At 31.8% G+C, this 26,668-nt stretch overlaps 1 long non-coding RNA gene across 2 annotated transcripts; it reads right to left on the bottom strand.

Annotated features, from left to right (window-relative positions):
* Positions 1-1,742: 1,742 nt before the first annotated feature.
* LOC131034480 (uncharacterized) lies at positions 1,743-26,319 on the bottom strand. Of its 2 annotated transcripts, none has more exons than XR_009103802.2 (3): positions 25,702-26,319; positions 19,005-19,108; positions 1,743-1,906 (listed from the first exon to the last, which is right to left on the bottom strand). It is a non-coding gene; the product is annotated as an uncharacterized LOC131034480 (long non-coding RNA). The 2 variants fall into 2 exon arrangements; XR_009358845.1 differs by lacking the exon at positions 1,743-1,906 and adding an exon at positions 18,400-18,612.
* Positions 26,320-26,668: the final 349 nt, after the last annotated feature.

Raw genomic sequence — 26,668 nt, 5'->3', positions numbered from 1 at the left:
AAATATAGGTATAAATTAAGTGCATGTCTTTTTTTTGGTACAATATAATACTTCATTAAATAAATTTGGTTTCTGTAGATAAGGACTACACCAAATGTTCGAGTCAATATTGCATCTGCTCCTACACAGCTTGGCACACCTTTTGGGGTATAGTATCAATTTCTATCTAGACATTGTACTAGATTTTTAAGTTAATATGTTATCATCGTATACTATATAAATTTTCATGTTGATACATTAAATGCTTCTTTCTCTAGGCTTCAGGTCATGAGGGACCCTCTACATCACATTGAGAAGAGGGTGTGACAACTGTGACACCATCTATTGTATGTATCTTAGAATTCATAAATTAAATATGTTCTTACAACATTGTAACTTGAAATTATTTAATACACATATATGCTCAATAAATATGATTTCATTAAATGCATGTTTGCAGATGGACACTACTATCAAGATAGGTTATCCTCATCATTTTTATCAAAGCCAATTTGAACGCACATTGACATCCTTTGAGGTCTTAATATGTAATACTTAATTTGACCTTATTTTGACTCTTAATTTGACATTTAATTGGACACTTTGAATTTGTCCTTGTATAGGACTTAGCTAGCACTACATTTGGCAGTGATTTCAATGTACATACATGTCAAGGTGCACAAGATACTACTAGAGGAGATGAGCAACCTTATGTACGATATTTTATTAGATGATTATTTAATTAATTTATAATTGTTCATTTTTATTTAATAAAAAATTAAACACTTGTATGTGCTCATGTTCGTTACATCATGTTTCTTATCTTGTATACAGGATGGCACAACTCCTGAGCATATAGTACATGCAAAACAAGTTATTGGAGTTGATGTTCACATGCATACCATGGTAAGTTTGTAACTTAATTTATGAATTCCAACTGTATTTGATAAATGATTATCTTTTAATAGTTAATCAAGTATTTTAATATTATTTTTTCCTTGTACAGCATGAGATGGGTGGATCTGGTCCACATCCCGGGGAGAAGAGACCACGAGATGTTATTGATGATAACACTTAGATTTTACTATTTATTTGACTCTGATATGATGTACACGTACTATTTTATATGATATGTACTTTTTTATGGACTTTACACATTTGTTTACATGTGTACTTATTTTTTAACATTGTATATATTGTCTTGGACGTGCACATACTTTATATATATGGATAGTTGCATAATAGGATTAGATCATATATATTATTTGGACTACATATATATGCACATTAGATATTATGTGGAGTTCATCATGTTACCATTCAGATATATATGGATTAGATATTATATGGATTATGTGGACTTAAAATTTTATTTATGGAACTTTTGCTTAAATAACTTTATATGGATTATGTGGACTTGAAATTTTATTTATGGAATTTTATTTAAATAACTTGTTATTAGATAAAATAAAGGTGTACATCATGAACTAACAATGATTATAAGACCAAAGTATCTAAACATATCTTATAATTATAACATATTTTAAGCTAAATTAAAAAGTATTAATCATCATATAGATATGCAAAATATATAATCAAATATATAATTACCAGTACAATAATAATTATCATAAGAGAAAAGTATCAAAACATGGGTTTAAATATATAATTACCATTTCAATAACAATGATGATAAGAGAAAAATGTAAGGAACAAAGTAGGTGGTATGGTGGGGTACAAGTAGAACCAGTGTGCTATGTATGAAATTAAATATACCCGATAGAATATATAATATATTGAATAGAACTTTATTAAAACATAATTATCTCATTCAAGAATTTGACCAATAGTCTCTCATTTATGTATATTACACAAACTGTAATCAAGTAGACCTATCTAAAATCTTTGACTTCATCTCCTAAGGGACCTGCAAAAAAAACATATCATATAAAATAGACAATCATAATTCAACATTCAAGTGCAAGAATATTACTTTACTCAAGTAAAATTTAAAAATTTAACCTTAAACATATTTGTAAATGCAAAATAATAATATTCATTGATGCCATGATTAGTTTTTATAATGAGGATGCATTCAATTTAAAATACAACATAAAGCATATATCATAACTCTTCAATGGGAGTTTCCTTAAGGGTACAAAACTAAATAACTTACTTGTAATTATTCAAATAAATAACTTGGTTTTCATTAATGCCTTCTACTTGTGGTAGACTTGAAACAAAATTACTAGATTAGATTTTATAATTAGGATGCATGATTTAAAATGCTATATAAAATATACATCAGTACTTTTAAAAGGGAGGTGGATTAAGGGTTCAAAATATAACTTACATGTATATATTCATTATGTTATACCATATGCATCCTCTCTCTTTTACAAAGCATCTATAATTGTCTCGTGCTCTTCCATAGAGAGAGTCCACAATTGTTTATTAGCAGGTCTGCCATGATATCTATCCAATTTTATATTAGTTGCCACTACCAAATGCGAGTAATGTACAATCTTCTTCTCTAATTCATAATCTTCAAACGTGGGCAATCCATTATTTCTTGTTAGATATTTGTGTAATCAGGTGCCAACAACAACCACAGATCTTGTTGGATAGACATAACCATCATCATCTACTCGAGGAGTGGTTAGCTTATGTTTGGCTCTACACATCGAGCCAACCAATACTCTGTCCCCTCTTCATTGTCCTCTGGTGCAACAACAACATAGACATGTCTTGTGCACAAAACAATTTTATTTTAATATTTAATGAGATAGAAAAACAAAAATATACACTGTAAGATTTCATATATGTACTATTTAATAAATCAAAAAAAATTCAAAAACAATTTTACCTTGTTGTATAAGATCTAAAATTTGATCATAGTCATTTGATGCAAACACCTGATCCATATCTTCATCAGTTCTTTCGTGCGTATCATTTGCATCTATGGGTGTCAATGATCTTTGTTGCCATTCTTCAACCCATTCTTTATTCTCACAAAATTCCCAATCTCCGGAAACACAAAACTAACAAAAGAAAGCAAGCTCCCTTGTAAATATAGTCCATGTGTTTGAATTAGAACTCTTAAACGAATGCCATTTATCTGATCCAATGATCGTATTACAATCATGTCGAACAGGAATACTATCTTCCTCTGCCAACCAGAAGAAACGTTGAATTGCAGAGTTCTCAGTTGATCCTTTTGACAACTTTGAATTGCAGCAATCAACAACTGCACGAGCATCTCTGAATTTCACTGCATCCTCCAATTTCAATTGTTCTCTAGCAAGAGTTTTTTTTACACAGGCACTAGCTCCATCGTGTTCCCCCTTACCATGTCCCGCTTCAAAAAAACTCCATAAATGTTGGACATTGGTTTTCTTGTGAACTCTACGTAGCCAATAAAACATTCATGCATTTTTTAATTGTCCAGTGCAGTTATCTGACCATATCATATGTTGTTTCATGTCAATTTCTCTTTCCTTAAGATTATCATGAAATACCTCGAATCAATGTTGAAAAAACTCTGACGAGTGTAATCGATTATCACTAACATAGAAATGATACTCCCTCAAAAAAAAATTGTTATCTTTTGTACTGTCATGGTCATGTCTATATATAATGTGCAGAAATATGGCCACTTGCACTGAGTTGTAGTATTGTGATTGAGTTTCCTCTTGTGGTTTTAGAGTATAATTTTCTACAAAATCCACAACTAATACTATTGTTCCAACTGGAAATGTGTTCTTGCATATGTGAAATTGTCCATGAAGCCATCGGGCATGTTGGGAATGTTTCACATATTTTGGAACAATATGACTTTTAAACTCACTGATAAATGCATTCACACTATTTTGTTCTATAATCAATTCTAAAGGTTTCCCCATCTTTCCTTCCTTTAAAGGGTATTCTATATTTTTAAATATCTTAACATCAACCATTTTTTGTCCAAACTCAAATGAAACATGTTCATGTGCAAACATTCACCTATCAAAGAATAGTTCCCACATAAATTGCAAAGGCCATAAATGCATGAACTGGAAAGAAATAATTGCTCATTAGGTGGTTCACAAAATAATCTTGCAATAAAATCTTTTATAGTTTCAGGTGGAACATAAACACCACAATCCTACACAAGATCATTATCATGCAACATACAATGTATATATCAAAAAACGTCATAATAGTAACGAAACTGAACATTTTTATCAACAACAAGATATTCTTTGTTTATTGATTTTAACATACCAGGGTTTGCATTTTTCAAATGATCTTTGACTAATTCATAAATTCATTAATGCAGATTCATCACTAATTTTTTTAATGAATTCAGTTTGAGTCATGTCAAGAAGATGTTTTGGATGACGATCACGAATTTTTGATCCCTTGCTTAACTTTAAAACATCTCTAGTATTTGATGAAACTCTAGTGTTATCATGCCAAAATTTTGCGATTAACTGTTTAGTTTCATCATTTAATTTCATGTCCGACCTTTGAAGTCTACCACTAAAACTCCAACAATGGTTTAGTGGATCAATTTCAATTGTGTCTCTTCTTTTGGCTGCTCTTGACAAGGTTCTACGATGTAAGTTTAAACAGTCACTTATATCACTTAGAATTCTTTTACTAACAATTGTTTTGTCAACTATAGCAGTTGTTATAACTCTACATGCTGCATTCTTATCTTTAGATCAACTTGTTTTTCTGATAGAATCGATGGCACTGGCAATAGTATATACAACTTTTTTATATGATTCATCTTTTCTTTTTGGTTTTGCATAAATGCCTATTTTTTTCATGACTTTACGCATTTTTAACATTTTTATTAATTGTAGCATTAATTGACATTGGAATCCTAACTTTTAATTATAGAAAAATTGTTTATATAATTTGTTCGCATGTGTTCTGATTTGTCTCCAAGAAACTAACCCATTAAAATTATCTAGCACATTGCTATCAATAGTAAAAAAATTACATTCATTTTCTTTCAGAGAGGGTGGTGTAATATTTTCAATTTTTATTTCTTTTCGTATTGGTGTATTAAATTTATATCCAGCTTCACTTAAATCAGCAATTTGATTGGTATCATAGTCTTGGGGATTTAAAAACATACCAAGATTTTCATCCACATGAACATTTGCATCAACAGTCATACCTGTGTTTGGTTCTACATTTCTTGCGTCAATCTTGATCTCTTCAATGGTCTCATCTACAACGAGCATTGAAGTAGAAGTGTTATTCAATTGTCATTGTTGTGATCTTCGATCTCTTTGGCGTTTTACTTCCTCTCTTTGTGCTTGAATTTTGTTTGTTGTCATTGTCTTCCTTTATTTCTTTTGTTGTTTCTTAGAACCCATCTTTACAAACTCCTCTTCAAAAAATAATATTTCTTTTTACCGATTTCTTATGAAATTTGTGTAAAAAGGATAAAAAAAAAAAGTAGTGCCAAATGCTTTAAAAAAAATTTGTCAATACGGATTCCAATGATAATTTGGTAATTTGATGCAACCTGTCCTTTTTTATATAGTAACGGTAATTTAGGAACAGGCCTCCGTTTTGAAAACAGGGGCCCGTTCCCAAAACCAATGGTTAAAAAAAGGAACAGGCCCCCGTTTTCCCGTTCTATGGAAGTTGATTCCACAACCCACCACTTGCTTCGGGATTAGGTCCAGGATAGGCCTGGTATGACCACACCTGAGACATGGACCTACAAATTCAAATCTCCATGAACGAAAGCACAAATATGAATGCCTAAAATAGTTTACGTGCCTCTAATTAGAGAATTTTTATACAAAATTAAAACCCATTTCATATTATACTGTCTAGATTATAAATATGTAAATTTATTTAAAAATTAATTATTTTAACTATTTTTCATTTAATTTATACTAAATCGGTTCCATAAACTTGAAATATTAACTAATTTTGTTAATTTAATAACTTTTTTATTTTAATGAATTTTGAAAAAAAAATCATATTTCATCAATCTACAAAAAATTATTTTCTATTAAAAAAAATAAAAAAATGTTAAAGTTTACATCAAATTACGTGGGTTGTACATGTCAAATTTTTAAAAAGATAATTACGATCATTAAAAAATTAATTAAAAAAAAAAATTAAAAATATAGAAAAATATGCTCATCAATCTTTAATGTGTTACAAACCATTTCGCAAAATAGTTTGAGAAAATAATTTTAAATGTGTCAAAAAGTGTGGGTCGTACACATGCATGGTATGGTCCTGAAACAGGCATTTTTAAAACGTAGTTTTTAGAACTCCATTCAAAAAGTTATTTTTTTATTATGTGGGTATTAAAATAAATTACATATTTAGAAAGTAGACTCAAAGGGATATCTTTTATATTATTGACTTTTTCCAAGATTCAATCTCCAAGTGTTTCAAAATTTAAACTCAAATGAGACAAAATCTGAAAATTAGGGAAAAAACTTCCACTTATTGGCCAAAAAGTGGACTCGGCTTCTTGCACTGACCCTTAATAAAGGGATAGAAGGGAATGGTCAATATGGGTAAACATTATGTGGGAATTACTAAATTAAGGTTGGAAGTGAGAGGAGTTCACCAAACAGGTTGTTAAAGAAGGAATGGCTTAACTTTATATTCACCTTAGGACTTTGGGGGCAATCAAGCCCTCTCTTTAACTCACGCCTTGCATTCTAGCTAGCCAACCAGCACTATAATTAAATTTATAATAACTCTAGTGCCTTTTAGGCCATGTGATATGCAATAGCAATCTAGCATATGAGAATGGGTAGCAAGTTTCTACTTATAATTCCTTTCTTCCTTGGTATGATTGTACACTTTCCATTGGCTGAGTATTAGCTAAAAGTATATAGGGAAAGGAAAGGTTAAAATACATTCTTTTCATCCTACCATTGTTGGATCTATATAGGTGAGCCATAGAGGGAGTTAGGTTTAGAAAATAATTCTCAAATTAAGAATTTATTTTTAGATATATTGCTAAGAGGAGTACAGATGATGAATTTTATGGCAATGGATGGAATCAAGACCTTATGAGGGCATAATGTGAGGCCATATGCATCTAATACATAGGCTAATCCTCTCCATCCAACATAAGCACCAATGGATAAACTTTATGAATTCTTAAAGATATAAGCTTATTGATACTCAAGAAAGATATTATTCAAGGAGCATATTATGTTGATGGACTATTAGTCGTACCACTTAGATAGTCAAATAGATTCTACTAGGAGTGGGTGGGTCTTATGGCCAATGACAAGACAACAATGGAGGTTTTTGTTTACATATTCATCTATAGAATGTAAGCAAAATAGATTTTCTAATGAAGAATAGGTAGATAACAAACCACATAAACCTCATAGTATAGTTATGTTGCATCCTAATAAGGAAAATGGTCTTTTAAATTATTAGTTTGAGGTAACACCTTACGTGAATGGTCATTGGGGAGTTGACCTATTGAACTTTAGGCTAGTTGATTGTCTACTCTCTCATCACAAGCTACAAACTCTGCTTAAACGGGGATAGGGATGGAATCCACTATGGTTGGGATAATATTGCATGCCAATGCAAATGAAGAGAAGTTAAGGACGTGGTTATGTTAGGATTAAGGCATCGTCTATCTTATACATCCTATTGCATGGTTCCAACATCCTTGGAAGGTGTTTTAAGGCACTTAAGGTGTATTGAAAAAATAATTTATAATATTTAATTCTCACTATTGTTTGTAATACATTTAGGGATGACAGGTTCCACTAGCAGCAGTAAAGGTGGGTTGTGAACATAATTACTTAATCTTATTCTCCCCATATGTGGACACCTAGAATAAGATAATTAATGATTTAGTAAGTGGACAAATGAGTGACATTTGGGCTTCTCCAAGTGGGCTCTTGGAAAAGGCAATAGGCTGCTAGCATGTTGGCATAATTGATGGAGATGATCATGTACTAGTAAAGGATGATGATGATATATTGATGGATTGTTGGTGATGATATAATTGTGATATGATGCTTTATGATCAGTTGTTTATGTTTTCATTGATGGCAACCTTGTTTGTTTATGTTTGGTATATCATCTAAGTTATCTACGTATAGCCTAACCGGTAATGAATTGAGTTGGACAGAAAAGCTACTAAGTTGCAGTCAATCTCGGTAAGCAAGAACGGAGTAGGAGATGGTTGCGGTAGAGATCCGTGTTGAGTTAGGTGTTGTGGTTCAGAATGTATGCTTATGAAATTATAATCAGTCTAGACTGGAACCGCACCATATTTGGTGAACTGGAAGTCATGTTTTTAATTGACTGTTGTATATTCAGTGTAGGGTTTGAGAACTGGTGACAAGATCTTTAATCAGTAATTATTTATGGTTTGGTGGTGAATCTTATCATGTTCATTACTTAGTGGTGACGTGTCAAAATCCATGTGAAGTGATAAGATGTTGTTTGAGCATGATCAAGGAGCGAATTTCTTAGGAAACAGTAAAGCGCTTAGCAGAATGTGATAAGGGTTTGACAGATTATCAGATCGATGTGTGGTGATGTGTTATAATTGTCTTGAAATTTGTTGTAATGGTCTGAAATGATGATCTATAATGATTTGTAATGATCTAATATGATCTATGATGTAAATTCATTGTAAGTTAGGGTTATGTAACCGACCTAGTTGAATAGTGTATTTAGGTCGAGTTTGAGAAGAGATTTTGTGTCGGTGATCAGAGAAGAAGAGTGTGATGAATCAGATTAAAGAGTCTGCATGTGAGAAGTAGATATTGAGCTAAAAAGGATCTGTACTAGCAAGCAGAGAGTGTTCTGATAAGGTCATTTACCTATTGTTCCCTAACAGTTACAGCAGTATTAAAATCCCTTTACCGAGTAGGTCCTAACAGGCCTCATATTGTAAATCCCTTCACCGAGTGGCTCATTAACTTGATTTTATATCCTTTAGCAAGGTTACTCCTAATAGGGTTGAGGTTAAAATCCCTTCACCGGGTTACTCCTAACAAGGTCTGCTCCTAGCCGAGCTAGGCCTTTAACACGGTGCATTCCGAAAGAGTGCAAATTTTGTGGGTACCAATTCCCACCGTGGTTTTTCCCATTTGGGTTTCCATGTGAAAAATCTCAATGTTCATATGGTGGTTGATTTGTTTATGTGTGGATTTGATTTTATTACATTGCTTACATGTTGATGAACACACGAATGAGTAGTTTGGTAGATCTACTTTAAGTGATTGATTGAGTAGTTACCAGTACTGGTTATGAACTATTTTTGGGAAGTATTTTAAGATTAATAAAAGATTTCTTGTTTGACAATATGTAACCTCTTGTTAGGTGATTTTGTTCCTTTACCTTGTGATCATGTGTAGTGAAAAGGTGTTCATATTGGATAGGTATTTGCATCCTAGTTATATGGAGAAACACCGACTTAGATTATAAAATGGAGTTCTTATGTTGGGTTCATGGTTTTAGCCCATGGTTACAGGCAAGCACTGAAAGATAAGCCATAGACCTCTTTATGAGTTGTGGAGTTGATATATTTCAAATGTTTTAAGCTCTTGAATTGGTTTTCCTATTAAGTTGCATTTTTATCTTCTTTTTAATATGTTAGTTTGTAGATATGTGCTTATCCAACTGTTCAGATGACATGCTTAATGTGAATGTCTAGATATTTAAGTGGATTCAAATTTACAGAGGTTTTGCAGGTTTTACATGTTAACTAAAATCTGTGGTAAGACAGTATTGAAGGTGTTCTAAATGAAGACAATTATAGGCTTGCATGCTTGCTGGGAGGGTTCTTATTGACCTATGGTTATTCTTATGTGGGTTTGTTCTGCAAATCAGATCTATTACTGTTTTTTGTGTTAGAGACATGGAAATCCACATTTTATGTTTGATTATCTCTATTATGCATGACACTAATTTGGGGTTGAACCTTTTAGTTATTTGAGATTGGAGCATTGACTATGTGTTTCTCCTTTGAGACATTGCAAATCTATTGATCTTGTAAATTTTCTAATGAGGAATTTGTTCAATAGGCCTTATTGTTGATCACCGTTATTACATTGGTATGTTGATTGTAGTGAGAAACGGATTTTTCAGGAATACCTCATAGAGATGTTCATTTGAATATTAATAGTGGTTTATGGTGCATGAAAAGCTCTATTCACTTTTAGTGGAATTTTGGTAATGATATTCATGATGCCATGTATAATTTGGTATCACTTTCAATGGGAAATTTATGGAATTACATAATGCATTGTATCTTCTTTGTTTCGAGATTTTGGTTCTAATCTTTTTGTGGTTGCTATGTGTAGTGAGTCATTGACAATATTTCATTAGAATATGGATGATCTTTTACAATGGGTCTTGGTCTCATGTGAAACTCTTGGATTCTACCTTTAAAATGCAATGAGATTTTGATATCTTTGGTTCTATTGACAAATGATGTGATGTTTTATATCTTTTTGGTTTGGAGATTGTGGTTTGACTCTTCCCTTTGAGCACTCTTGGTGTTGAGTTCTTTGATCATATTGGGACCACGAAGGATCTTCAATTAGGAGATGGTTATCACTACTCATGGAGAGTTTGGTTAAGTAGTTCAGTGGGAGCTTTGGCAATGATATGGATTCACCATTTTATGATGGATGGTTATCTTTGTGTGGTTTGGAGATGGTGACATCTTGGTTTGCCATGGAGGCCTTTTGAGTTCTGGTGAGATGTTGGTTTACAATATGTTTTTTGGAGCAGATGATGATCTTTTAAGGAGATGTTAGATCATGATGTCATGATATGTTCCTGATCTTATTGTTGAAACTTTGACAATGGTTTTGTTAGTTCTCTTTGGTTTTGAGTATTAATCATTTGCTTGGAGTTTCATTATTTTATAGGGTTACATTTGAAGTTAGAATGGATTGAGTGGTTGTTCATGCAAACTAGAGAGCCTTGGGTGAGGCTATGAGATCTCATGTTTTTTGGGATCATGTGCTAAGATGGCTACTCTTTGATTAGGATTTCAATAGAAAGGTCGAACAACCTATACCTATTTATGGATGTCAATCCATTATGGACTTGAAGAGAAAAATTGTCATTTATTGTAAAATTTGATTGCTTGGTTTTGTGTCCTCATGACAATCTTGTTTCCCACTCTTGATCTACTCAAAAAGTGATTGATATGAGAGGTATTGTCTGCCTGGTTATCAAATATATTTTTTAGTCTGTATCTTGTTTTCTCATGTGAGCTAGTCCTGAATACAACAATTCTAAGGACTTGTTGAGAATATGATGCATAGTTTTATGGGTTTTCATTGTTCTCCTTGTTGGTCTTGAGATATAGATAAGGTTTTGAGGACTTATTTGGTGAGGTATAAGAAATGGTTTTTAACTTTAGGCATATTCCCTTTGTTATGGAAATGCTTGATTTGTTTGTTTTACCTTTGATGTGCAAGGTTTACATCTATTGTTGACATGTTTCATTTTATTTGAATATTAGATCTTGATATCCTTTTACTTTTGGAATGGCAAAGGAGATCTTAAATTACACAACTTGGTACATGCTAGTGTGGAACAAGGATATGGTTTTAATTGCAAGTTCTCTATTTGGTCTTGTTTTGTTTTTTGGATGTTTATATTCACATGGTTGTGTGAAGAACTTGGGAGAGCTATGGAGACAAGTGGTGAGAGAGATATTGCAACATGTTTGGCTATAGGATTTGCAAATCAATGTGGTATACGTAAGGTAGTTACATAGATCCTTTGTTATCATTTGAATCTAATGCTTATGTTCATGTAAAAATTGGTGCAAGTTTCAGTGATAGTTGACATGGTTGCTTTGCATGCATACATGGCCTCTCTTCTTGATGGATTTTTTTTCCACAAGGGTTTCTCCACGTAAATGTTATGTTATGTGAAAATTTTATGCTATTGATTTATATCTTATTGCAACTATCTTATGGTAATGATATTTTTATATATAGATATTATAAGTTCACATAAAATATGTATATTAAGCATGGTATGTAGGCTAATTTTTTCGTATTATTAAAAAGAAGTATCTAATCATAGTTTTTCACATTAAAGAAACTTAATTTTCATATTTGCATATGTTTTAAATTGTCACATTCTAGTTGCCCAAACCTTGTATCTTCTTTGATTGATTTACTAGATAGAGATTGATCTTCACAATCTTTAACATTGAACCTATTTATTTCCTAACAGATTCTACATGACCATACTAAACACTAAAGGCATGTTTCAAGTATTATTAGCAATTAATCCTCCACTGGTCATTATGTTATAAATTATATTGTTATTGCGGATGACATGATAGTATGCATGAATAGTGAAATATTATATCGTTGAAAACTACTTTGCATTGTTGTCTCTAGATATCCATTTACTCACTTATCATGATTGTAATGCAATGATGTTGAAATATGTGCAATAATTTTGGGTCCTCTTAGGGGCGTTGTCATCATACCCAATTCAAAATTTAAGCTTTTATATAAAATTCTAGGAGGTTTCTCAATAGTAAACTTTCTACATTACACAAATTTAGTTCATTATAAGATTTGATATTATCAATTTGTGTGACATCTAGATTTATATTTAAGTTATATCATTATCGATTATTTTATCATTTTTAATTCATAATTAACATTTAATCACTCATTCAACTTAGGGGTTTAATTGCATGAAGTTTTTTCATTCATTGCATGTTTCTCTAAAATTGGTCTCTTTCATATCATGATTTAATTGAATTGGCAAAGATAGAATATCTTCATATACGTAGTTTAATATTTTATTTACATGAATTGTCTTATATATTCTTTTTTCTTCACATTCTTAGGTTTATGCTCCTTCAATGTTTAAGTTTTTGGTTATTTCCTTCACAATATATTGATTATCTATCAATCTATAATATAATTGGTTCAAACAGTGAAAATAAAGATGGAAAATTATCAAACTTAAAAAAAAAAAAAAGGTTTAAAGACATTAAAATAATCATTCAAATTATTCAAAATAAGAAAATAAATTTAATTTAAAATATGTAAAAAAATCATTGAAATTCTTCGAAATATTAAAAAATTTATCTATCCAATATTTTCAATTTAAAATGTTATTTAATTTTTTACATATAAGAAAGAAGTGGGATAAATTAATCAAACAATTATTACAATTCCTCAAAACAAAAACAAAAAAATGTTTGTACATCAAAGAATGTGAAGCTTTTAAGGATTTAATGTAGAGCATGTCAATGTAAATTAATAAAACTCACATGTTTTAAATAGTGTTATTTATTTTCTACATATGTAATTAATTATAATGTACTCACATTATCTCTTTCTTTGAAAACTACGAAACCCTAAGTTTATTTAAACACACATGCCACAAGAAATGTCAAATTCTGAAATTCACATGTTTTAAATATTATTATTTATTTTCTACATATGTAATTAACTATAATGTACTCACCAAACTCTCTTGCTTTGAAAACTACCAACCCTTAAATTTATTTAAAAACACACATGCCATAAGCAATGTCGAATTCTAAATGAATACACACACATGACACAAAGGGAAATACCAAATTTTTTTAACACAATTCACACAAAAATGAATGCAAAATTAGTTTTAAAACATAAAAGTGATTGTGTACACACACACGCACGAACACACAACTAAAGTGAATTACAAAATTTAAACACACTACACTCCACATAAATTGAATTCCAATGTTTATTTAAACACACACATGGAGTGTCCATGCTAATGTTTATTCAAACAAAAATTGAATGTTGATGCTAAATACACACATAACAAAAATTGAATTTATAAACTATATAAAAGTGAAAAACATGCAACACATTGGATTCAATTCAAACATGACAAAGTTAAAACAAATGCATCACTCAAAGTTAATGTCAAATTTAGTTCAATCACAAAACACACTTAAAGTTAACATCCAAATGTACATGTACACACACACACACACACAATTAATGCAATCACACGTCCACGTATGCATGCATGCACTATAATAATGTGAACATCAAAGAAGTTTGTTTATACATACATTCCATAGAAAATAAGATAGAAAAAATAGATGTCAAAGTTCTTTCCAACATACGCACACTACAATGAAAGTTGAGAGTTAGTTCAAATAAGAACACACATAGAGTAAATGCCAAACTTAACTTTCAAACAAAAACACGCATACAAACAAAAAGTGAATTTCAAACATACTTCACACAAAGTACAACCATACATAGTGAATACTAAAGTCATAAAATAAAAACATTCTAAGTCCAAACATTGTGCACATAGAGTTTACTTGAATATGACTAAGTTTAATGGCACACACCACACAAAATGAATGCCAAATTTAGTGCAAATACACACCACAAAAATTGAATATCCAAATTAACTTTCAAACAAAGACACATAAACACAACACATGAAGTTCATTAAAAAATGACAACATTAAAACACGCTCCATAAATTAAATGTCAAAGTTAATGTGAATACCAAAATTGAAACACACACCAACCCGTTAATGGGTCTCGAAGGGTTCATCCCCTTTCAGAAGCAGCAAAAGAAGAGGTCAAATGGGAACCACCTACTAAGGACTGGATTAAAATAAACTTTGATGGGGCTTCTAGGGGAAACCCGAGAATCTCAAGAGTGGGAGTAGTTGCAAGAAATGATAAAGGGGTTATCCTATTCAAGGGGGCTTGACGACTTCAGAATGGGACAATAATGAAGTTGAAGCACAGGCGGCACTAATGACCACGGAATTGGCCATAAACATGAAAGTACCAAAAGTGCACCTGGAAGGGGATTCCCAAGTGGTGATCAACGCAATAGCGAAGGGTAACACACTCTCGTGGAAACTATCTCATTGGGTGGAGATACTACGAGAAAAACTCACCTCCTTTGAGGATTTTCGGGTCTCCCATGTCAGGAGAGGTGCCAATGCAGTGGCGGACCTCCTCTCCAATATTGGATGTGATATGACATGTCAAGTGGCAAAGTGGTGGTCGGGAAATGGCAGAGTATGGAAGTGGAATTAATGCAGTCCGGGAAGCACAAAACCAGTAAGCACGCAAGACAGCTAGCAAGGACGAGTACTCACTATCATAGGCATCGTAATTAATGTGGCAGTTGAAAAGCAAGAAGTATTTGTTCAAGACAATGGCGGTGGGTAGTAAATCTGCCATGAAATATCTTTCCATTAATATCACAGATTATGCATTTATGTCTCGTCGCAAACGACGACGGATTTATAACTATTTTGAATTTTGAGTAATGTATTAGTTAAAAACCAGATTAATGAAGGTTTGTTGTGTCTCTACAATTTAGTTTTTTTGTATCAACAAGGTTTGAGTAGGTCCAATGGAGGCTAATTTCACTCTCAGAATAGAGAAGAAATTGGTCCCTTTTCTGGGAATGGTGTCAGACAAACGAATGCAAGGCCTTTTTAAATATAAGGAAGAAAAGTTGTGGAGTGCGGCTCGGCTAATGCTGGGGGAGGAATTGGTGCATATCCATTTCAGGTACAAGACAAACATGGAGGTCTACTCTTTGATAATGGCCTGGGCTTGTGAATTTTGAACCCAAGTGGAGAAAGTCAAGCTTACAATGAAAAAGCTTGTTGATGGGGACTACTTGATCAATCTTGATTCCATCTTGGAATGGGTGATCCCTCAGACCAGAATTCGTATCTGGGAAGGAGAGGTAGAGGAGGAGATACTATCGTTTGTCAGAGGACCGGAGAATCGGTTAAAGGAGCAATGCAGGGAACGAGCTCGTATTGGCTGGGAAGCCATGAAGCTCTGTGTCAAGTTGATATGAACAGAAGAGGTCCTAAAGGCACTCAAGGTGGTGGCGTGCATGGAGGTGGGAAGAGAGCTTCGTGACCGGTTCGAGGAGGGGACAGCAGTCCAGTTCCTAGCAAGCCTCGAAGGTGACCCAGACTTTGGGAACTTGGACTGCATTCCGAAGATGAAGACTAAAGCAGCGAAAGGGAAAGCTTTGGCAGAGATTGTTGATGAGGAATTGAAGAAGCCGAACCAGAGCGATTCGGATTGAGTGATCACGGTGCTAAAAATCTTTTTTTTTTTTGCTTTATGCTTATATGGTTTTTTTTTTAAAACAATATTTATGGATGACTGTAATATTTCGTGCATGAATGCACAATTCTATTTTTACTTCTATTTCCAGTTTGTTGGATCTTGCATAGTAGGTTTGAACTAAATGGTGGGCGGATGTTGAAATCTAAATGGCCCTGGAAGAATGTAGCTTGTTTTGAAAATCAATATATCAAAATTACTGATCAAAAAAAAAATTGAAACACACAAATTGTATGTCAATATTAAATTTCAAATATATACACACAATCACACACAAACTAAACACAGTTTAAACATGCCAAAGTATAAACACACACAAAGTGAATATTAAAGTTCAAAGACACCTCATACTAAAGTTCGAGCATGCAACATTATTGTTAGTGAAAGTTCAAACATACTCATGCATGCCAAAGTACAAACACAAATAAAGTGGTTACCAAAGTTAAAACACTTATTACACAATGTTCATTTCACGCATAGCTTGTTCAAACATGCAAAATTTTATACACATATAAAATAACTACTAAAGTTTATACACAAAGCTAGTTCACTTCACATATTGAGTTTGTTCAAACATACCAAATTATACATACACAAAAGTGGTCACACACCTAATTTAAACATGTTTCACAAAAATTTACTTTAACCACACATAGAATATGAATAACAAAATTCAAACATGCAACAAAAGTGAATCTCAAAGTTAATGTAAGGTGAATGAAAGTTAAAACACACATACACATGCCAAGTATAAATATAAACAAAGTGGTTTTAAACCACACACAAAGTAAACACTTGAGTTTACACATGTTAATGTACAAACGCACACATTGTGAATGTCAAAGTAAAGTTAGTACACTCTTCATCCAAAGTGAAATTGAAAGTTAAACCCAAATGCACATTCCAAAGTATAAATATAAACAAAGTGGTTGTAAACATGTTTCACAAAAAGTTACTTCAACCACACACAAAGTAAACATGTTAGTGTATGCAAACACACACACACACACAATGAATGTCAAAGTTCAAACACACTTCAACACTAAATTTCAAACATGCAACATAAGTGAATGTCAAAATTAGCACTCTTCATACATAGTGAAAGTAAAGTTAAAACACAACTTACTTAAACAAATAAGTGAATTCTAAAGTTAGCAAACTTTTTACACACAGTGAATGTGTAAGTTCAAATCCAAACACATACCACACAAAGCTAGTTCAACTACACATGAAGTAAACTTAAAGTTCAACCATACACAAAGTAAATGCAAATGAAGTAAACGCAAAAAATTAGTTCAACCACAAATGAAGTAAACACAATAAACTATATTAATAACAACAAATGCAATCAAAGCGAAAGGCAAAGTGTCAAAATTTAGTCAAAATGGATTAAATATAAATTAATGCCAAACTTCAAAACCATGTTTCAATAGACTAAGTAAATCGATGTTCAAACACAATTACACTACAATTCACCAGATGACATTATAATTGAAAGGCATTGTCATACTTAAATAATTAAACTATGCTAAAATGTCATATCATTAAATGTGATGAAATAAAAATAAAAATAAAAATATATTGAATTTTATGCAATAAAAAAATATAACCAAAAAAAGAAAAACATGAACACTAGGCCGAAAAAAATGGACATGGCCAATGACCATTCCCCACAGCCCTGGGAAGGGGGGCAATTCAACCCCTTCCAAATAAAAATTTGGCATTAAACAACAAATTTGTTTACATATGAATTTACAAATACTGATTTCAACAATTGATTCAAAAGTACAATATTTTTTTCAATTTTAAATATTAAATGTTGCATTCAAACATTTCTAGAAAATACAAGTCAAACACTCAACTCAACCATGATTAAAATTTAAATCAATTCCCCTGCCAATGTACTATACAATATTTAAATATTTTATTATTCAAATTAAACTGACATAAGAAAAATCAATAAATGAATTTAATGAAAATACACAAATAATGTTGCAGATTCTTTTACATACACCAAAACCTTCAAAAAAAGAAAACAAAAAATTAAATTATAAATCTTTGTAATTCTGATATACAAATATACAAAATGATAGTCTAGACAAAATATAACACTTAAAAAACACTCCTCTATGTCAAATGTCATAAAGCATGCCCCACCCCCTTGTTAATGAAGAATGCAAAATATGTTTAAAATTCTTCTCTACAGAAATGTAAAAGCCATGGAGAGTGGCAATGACAATGACGTATTTTGAAACATAACTATTACGATACTCTTATTCATGGCCCAGTAATATCCAAAATTTTTCAAAATATTATCTAAGTGAGGGAAAACTCACCCTGGAAATACCAATAATATCTAAATTTCTGAATGATTTTCTATGGTATTACAAATGTTTGGTAACCATGCATGCAAAATGCAGAACATAGATAAGTTAACCAAACTATTTGTAAAATAAGAGATCGGTGCAAAACTCATCTGTCAGAACTTGTATACATGCAACTGTAAAAATAAAATAAAAGGGGTAACACAAAATGGATTTGGCAAAAAGGCTATGTTAGTAATGCAACAGCCGATCCAAATGCACACAAAGATATCTTAATCTTGAATTATGTTGGGAGTTTTGAGAATGTATAAGAATCAATTACAATTACGATGGCACGCCTGTGATTAAAGCATTGAGCAACATTGAAAACATTAAAGTATAAAAACCCACCAAAAGTCATGCAGAATGAGCATTGCAAAACAGAGACTCGTTTACAAAACCCAACAGATTTAAGAGAACAAAGAGACCAATATAAAAACCCAATACATTTAAAAGAACATGAAAGCCCATATACAAGAAACATGAAATCTCACCGTGCATAGATGATAAAACCAAGAAATATGCTTACCTCGACAACATGGTGACCAAGATATGGTGAACGTATTGGTGGGGTGAGGTTTATTCTACTACTGTTAAAATGGTCAGGCAGAGTCAATCACCTACGGCTCTACCCTGTTTAGAGAAAAAATATTAAAAAGTTAATATATAATGCCTTCGAGTGTTAAACTAGTTGATTGCTACATACTATGTAGAGGATGCCAAATTTCATGCTTCAAACTGAAAGTGCTGTAAAGGATGCCACTATTTCTAACTAGAATTACTAACTCAATTCAGATAATAAGCTTAAAATTTTAAATAGTAATTTGAGGTCTACCTGAAAAAAAAACCATCCTCAGACAGAGAATCATTATCTACACATTTATTTCTATCCTCCTACATTTTTTATCTTTGTTTGTAATTTGTCTAGCTAATTTCTGAATTATGAACTAACGGTACCATCTACTCTTCTATCCTCATTAATGCCTCTACTAAAAGTTCAAATTGATCTGATAAACATTAAAGTCATTTGGATCCTATCAAAATATATGGAAGAGCTTTGCCTAGTTGAAACTTGAAAAGTCTATATTACAGGGAATGGTGATGTTGCATTTGTTGAGGGGATCTACCTCCCGAAAATCCCAGCAAATTGTTGAAAATTCCAAATTCCAAATGTCTTGGCTGTAGAAGATTTTGGAATGAGAAGCACAGAACTCTTTTATCTGTACTGGAAACTTGCAGGCTTGTAGAGTATAAGATATTTTGTTAAGCCTTGGACTATAAATATATTTATGCAGATCTCGTGTTGTATATGGTACTATCTTTTGTAATCTTGTTGTATTGACAAAATCTGAAGAGCTAAATACTCCGTAGTAAACAATGATTTTTGGGATTATTATTAGAGAATAGTTTGCAATATATTTATTTAAATGAGTAATTATTTGATAAATCATAAATTTTGAAAAGTGTAATGTCCTTATTTTGAAATAGAATTTAATAATATAAAATAATAATAAAATTAAAATATTAAAAATTAAATTAAAATATAAAATAATATAATTAAATATTATTAAAATTTATTAAGTTAATGAATGGTCAAAAGACATAAAGAAAAGTTGTGACTCCTTCAAACATGAGATATAAAAGGAAGAAGAGATTCTCATTGGAAGGGGGATAATTTGGGGAATCAGAAATGCAGATCCGATTTAAGTAAGAAATGCAGATCTGATTGTGAAAGGTTGTGTCCCTTTCACAGGGCAGAAATAATGAAGAGTTGCACTCTTTCACAAGGGTGCTAAGTGGGTGTGTATCTTGCTAAAGGGAATACATGAAGATGTGTGACCTAAGGAAAGGAATCAAAAGCATCCAATATCATCACCATCGATCAGATAGGATAGAAGAGCAGTTAATAAGAACTGCTCACGTATCGGTCAAGTTTAAATTGCAATCTGCCATCAGACCACAGCCTGGTATGCTGAATTTATTTTATAATTAGAACAATTAATTCTTACATTTTCATTAAATTTATAATTACAGATGAAAGGCCAAACTATGACACATAATATGAGCATAATTATATTCATATATTATAAGCATTAATTCTGAGAATAATATAGCAAACTGTATTTATTAATGAATTATTCTAAATAGAAGAATATAGATAGATAGATAGATAGAATGGATATATGCAAATGGACTAAGATAGTAAATTCCTATAAATAAATGATTAGAATATGTTCATAACAATTACATTCTTAATATATTAAGAATTGTTATATGGTAGTCTAATCTTCAATCTTTCCTATTGTCCTTTAGAAGGATTGAATGTGGGAATGTTAGGGGGAGGTGGTATTAATACCTCGCAAGATAGGTAAGTCCTGCGGTGGAATGGACCATGCTACATCATACAAGGGCAATAGATAAGACCTGCGATGAAATGGGCATGTGTTGCATCATACCAAGGCACTATTTGCAAAGGATTTCTAGCATCTTAACATGGTTATTCCCCATTCTTCATAGGGTTGAGAATTAGGTTAGAGGTAGGAATTGGGGCTTAAATATAATAGTTATCAAATGTATTACGAAAGCTAAATGTTCATTAGTTGCAATAATTGAATCTAAGCATAATAGTTATATTGAAATATATTGGCCTTTGTAATAAGAAGTATAATAAACTGTACAAATTAAGAATAATCCTAACACTAAACTGATATAATTATAATTCAGAACAAAAATTGGAAGGGCACATTACAAAGAGGAGATTGTTCTATTATGGATTACTGCTCGACTGTGTAAGGAAGCAAAGCAAAGCGAAGCGATTCTCTAAATTTTGGTAGATTATATTCTACTCGATTTGGGAGCTAAATTATGTTGACTGAAATCACAAAAGAATATAATCTGCCAAATTTAGAGAATCGAATCAGACTGTGTTTTGACTCGATTTGAATTTTTAAAAGTTTCTTAGTAATGTCACACTATATTTGAAGGAAAGGAAAGCGATTCTTTAAATTTTGGCAGATCATATTTTACTCAATTTGGAAGATAAATTATGTTGACTGAAATCACAAAAGAATATAATCTACCAAATTTAGGGAGTCGAATCAGACTGTGTTTTGACTAAATTTGAATTTTTAAAAGTTTCTTAGTAATGTCACACTATATTTGAAGGCACGCGATAATACACCAAGGGTTTGGGATCATTTTCCAAATTTCATACAAATGTCACATAATAGGTTAAGGAAGAAGATGATCTACCAAAGTAAATAATTAAATTAAACTACGGCATGAATTATTTCCCACAATTTCATACTACTGCTGAAGAAAAAGTTCAGTGAAGTCATCGGTTCAGAATTAACTAGCAACAAGAGTAAAGCACAAGATCAATGCAAAATCAATTGCAGAGACTAAACATTGATCTTTTCACAGCTGAAAAAACATAACAGCCAAAAAGAGGTTTGGCATTGAATTATACTATTGTGCTGCTGAAGAAAAATTTCAGTGAAGTCATAGGTTCAGAATCAGCTAGCAACAAGAGTAAAGCACAAGATCAATGCAAAATCAATTGCAGAGACTAAACAATGATCTTTTCACAGCTGAAAAACATTACAGACAAAAAGAGGTGATCAAGTGAGCCAATGATCATCTAACAATTCTAGCCATAATGTTCGATGTCATGGATGAGTGGTCCTAGGACAAGTTAGTACTCAACAATACAGACTAACCATGATGTGAACGTTTACATAATCCCAAGTGACCTATATTTTAGAAGGCTAAGTACAACCATAGAATATTCCTAACCGTTGTTATATTTACTCCATTAATACTTGGTACTATCTGTGGATAAATGATGGGTTTTAGAGCTGGTGGATTCTTGAGTTCGAGACAGATTTTTGCAGCCTTTTAAATGACAATATTGGTTGCGAGTTGAAATTTGTTTTCAGGTGCGAGTCAAGGAATATTTCAACTATTTTGGAAACTGTTTTGCAATCTTTTAAATGAAAATATTGGTTGCGAGTTGAAAATTGTTTTCGGGCACGAGGCAAGAAACTGCTAGTATAGCCTAAATCTTCACCTTTCCAATGTTTCTCACGACATTATAAACTCATAATTACAATATTTGGCCCACTTTCCTCAAGCACAATTCAATATACAGTTTATATATTAATTCCGCTATGAAGTGTAAATATCAAAACCCTAAAAGCTAATCTCAGCATGTACTTTAAAGAGAAGACAAAACACGAACATGAGTATACATATTCGGCAATCACTTCAACACTCCCATTAAGGAGCCCATTAAATTCGTTTTTAAATTACTCAAATGAAACCCATGTTAGCTGAAATTTTGGAAATAAAATTCACAAGCACAAAAATTTGCTCTAAAATCTCAACGCTGTTATTCTGAAAGGTAACCGAAGTCTTAACAAGCGTTTTTGTAATTTCTAAACCCTTTTCTCAGAAAGCAAACAAACATGAAAACCAAAAAATGTTTGCAAATGGTGCAGAAAAACATGAAACGATAAATTACTAATCCTATATAAAATTAATAAAAATTACTGCCGAAAAGAGCTCCTGACAAATCTTCGGCAGCTATTCTGCCAATAATAAGCTTAGGAGCTAACTATATAATAGGATTGTGAAACCCTGTGCATATTGGAAATTTCACAGTAGCATAAATACATATATAAATAGATATTCTATAAGGAAAAATACATAAATACATAGGTATTCTATAAATCGTTGGGAGAAATTTTATAGTAGCATAAATACATAAATAAATAGATATTTTATAAAGAAAAATTCATAAATACATAATTATTCTATAAATCGTTCGAAGTTTATAAAGACAAACATAGGACACTGACTGTTGGAGAATTCTCATTAATAAATCCTATTCTCTAGCTTAAAACCTCCCTCTTCTGAATAACTCCATCTACAGTTACAGGGGATTTGGCTGAATAATCTCTTATTTATTTATTTATTTATTCATTTATATTATTTCTACAATTTTGAATAGCAATAACACTAACTACTTGCAAAATACACACTAGTTATCATTCCTTCATTTTAATTTTGCAGTAATTGGACTCAGAATACTATTAAAAAAAAACATAGGGTAATATATATATTTATCCCCCTCCCACACATAACATGTAACACAAACTGCCAAGATTAACCATTAGCTTACTAAAATAGGGCATACTGATACAAAGTTTATATAGTAGCATTGCATGATATTCAAGAGCTCTAGTATTACATTTACAGCACCAAGTATTCACAGTAAGGGGATAACTTCTTTCACCTATAGATATATTTATTTAAGGATGTAAGGTTGCAAATTGTATATGTTAGAATGGAACAATGTACTACAATGTAGGATAACCACCTCTACCTTTGCATTCTCATCTCAATTCTGTGGAAATATCGCAATTGTGACTACTGAGATGGGAAGAGATCTCTTCCCAAGTGACGGGAAACATAAGTTGCTGTACTGGCTTTTGGGTAAGAATGTCTATCTTAGAAAACAGAGGAAATATATTATATTATTAATACATGTAATGCATATATTATATTATTAATACATGTAATGCATTTGCAGTGTAAATTTGATGTAAGGAAACCTTTTATGTCGGTCAAATTTGTTTACAGGAACCTAATTTATCATCCATTTCGCTTTTGCCACAACATGGCCATGGAACATATTAAAAAAAGAATATATAAAATAAAGTTTTTATGCAATCTCAAAATAAACATTCTGATCACAATTTTGTCCACTGAATTCCTTGCATACAGGTGCTAACGAGGAAACCCAGCTATTCCTCTTTTGCTGAATACCCAAAATCAACAAAAGAGAACACAAGAATCTCAACCAAAACCAAAACAATCCTCATTAAAAAAAAATGGGAAGAGTATGATCATGCATGAAATGCATCCATCAAATAGGATGACAAGGTTGTCAAGCCTCTGCACAATAGCCTCAGCAAGAGCCAAAATACTTGCCACACAAAACCTAGTGCCATCATGGCAGAAATAGGACAAGAACAAGTCAGACAGACACAAACAAAGAAGACTGAGGACCAAATGGAGACGAAAGGAAATACAACTTGGCCTGAACAAGAAACGGAGGAAGCCCCTACACATAAAGTAGACGAGCGAGAATCCGAAATATCTAATTAAAAAAATGGAGGATGAAGAAGCACAAAGAAAACAGGTACTCCAGGAAATGCACCATGAAAATCACTGACACCTTCGAGAAAACAAGCGCACAATTGGCAGAATTGATATAAGTATACATCAAGAACCTCGAATTCAACTGAGCTTAGTCACTAGACGAAAAAATGGCTTCCTACCACTCTGCTTAAAACATAGGCAACTGTAGCTTTGTTAAAGGTGGCCAGGGAGACTACACTGTCAGAACACGAGACATGAGTATACATTTGACTCCAATCAAATTCGTTTTTCAATTACTCAAGTGAAACCCATCTTTGATGAGATTTTAGAAGTAAAGTTTCAAATAAATACTCAAATGTAAATGTATTTGCTCTAAAATCTCAATGCTCTTATTCTGAAAGGTAACTTAAGTCTTGACAAGCGTTCTTGTAATTTCTAAACCCTTTTCTCAGAAAGCAAACTAACCAAAAAAAAAGATTACAAATGGAGAAAAAAAACCTGAAATATTCAATTACTAATCCTGACAAATCTTCCGAAAACGTCTGCCAAAAAGGGCTGCTGACAGATATTCCGCAGCATGCAAAGGGTTTCTCTAATTGGAAGAACAAGCTTCTCTATGATACATCATTTTGTAGTTTGTGATTAATTCTCAACTCTATTGATTTTGCTCAGAACTAAATGCAATGTACAATGTGAGTAGAAATGCATATATTCTATTTAAAACAGGATACATGAATCTTATTTAGTACAAAATACATACATGTTTGAATTTGAATGCATAAATTTTCTAATTGCTGAACTCATAACTTCATATACGTGTATTTTTCCCTATAGAATACCTATGAATTTTTCCTGATAGTACCCTACCCTAACAATTTCAAATCCTATGAAGAAATCCAAAGAGGATGGAGAGAAGAAATATTTATGCCGTTCAACTGAATGGATGGAGAAATTCAATAATATAATATACACCAAGTTCCCTTGTAAATGAACTACTTGAAACATATAAATTCTTCAAAATGAAAGAAAAAACAAGAGAGCAGACTATAAGATGTACTCACCATTTTCTGTCCATAACTCCAATCAGCCACTCCAGAACGTAGAATTCTTGCCGCTGCCTACCTCCATGCCCATCAAAAATGACGCCCCACAGAAAAGAAATACACAAAATACCAAAACATAAAACTGCAATTCAAACCCAGACTGCAAATGAAAACATCTGAGTATAAAAAGTAAAAATTACAAACTCAGGAAAGCAAGACTCAGAGGCGTGGCCACGCCAAAAAGATATTGAAGTTAAAAAGAAAACCAAAAAAAATGAAAGAACAATATAATCTGCTCTGCTTCTCTAGTATATCTCCAGTCTCCTTTTAAAAGAATTGAAATCCTGCTTTTTCCAACGGTAACACGATCTGCTTTTTGCAACGGCCATTGTAATTTGAGTGCCATTAGGGCACGTTGTGAATTGAATCTGGACAGTTATTCGTAAAAATGGATTGAATCTGCGCTTGAGTGCCATTAGGGCACGCTCCTCTGAACGTTTGAAATCGTTCGGAAATCGCTTCAAAATGGATTGAATTTGCACTTGGAGTACAAATTCCATTCCCACTCGACACTACATTACTTTTCTTCATATTCGTTTTCTGAGTCCATTGCAGTTCGTAGGGATTTTTGGGCAATGTTCACTAGTGGGCTATCTCTCAGTTTTTTTGTTTTTGTTTTTTAAATTTTCTTATTATATTTTATTATTTTAATTATATAGATTAAGTTATAATTATAATTATATAACTTTTTAATTAGATTAGAATAATAATTATATTTAATAAATAAAATTTAATGTTGTAAATTAGAATTAAAATTAAGTTACAATTAGAATTAAAATTGATATTATATAGATTATTTTATTATTAATTATTTATTTTTAGGATTCTAATATATATATATATAATTTATAAATTATCAATTGTTATTTCAAAATTTAAAATAATTATTAAATATCTATAAATATTTTAATCCGTTATATTATGC

The sequence above is a fragment of the Cryptomeria japonica genome, chromosome 9 (assembly GCF_030272615.1).
Source record: "Cryptomeria japonica chromosome 9, Sugi_1.0, whole genome shotgun sequence".
Classification (NCBI taxonomy): Eukaryota; Viridiplantae; Streptophyta; class Pinopsida; order Cupressales; family Cupressaceae; genus Cryptomeria; species Cryptomeria japonica.
Note: the sequence above shows the minus strand (reverse complement) of the source record. Positions and strands in the feature narration are given on the sequence as shown.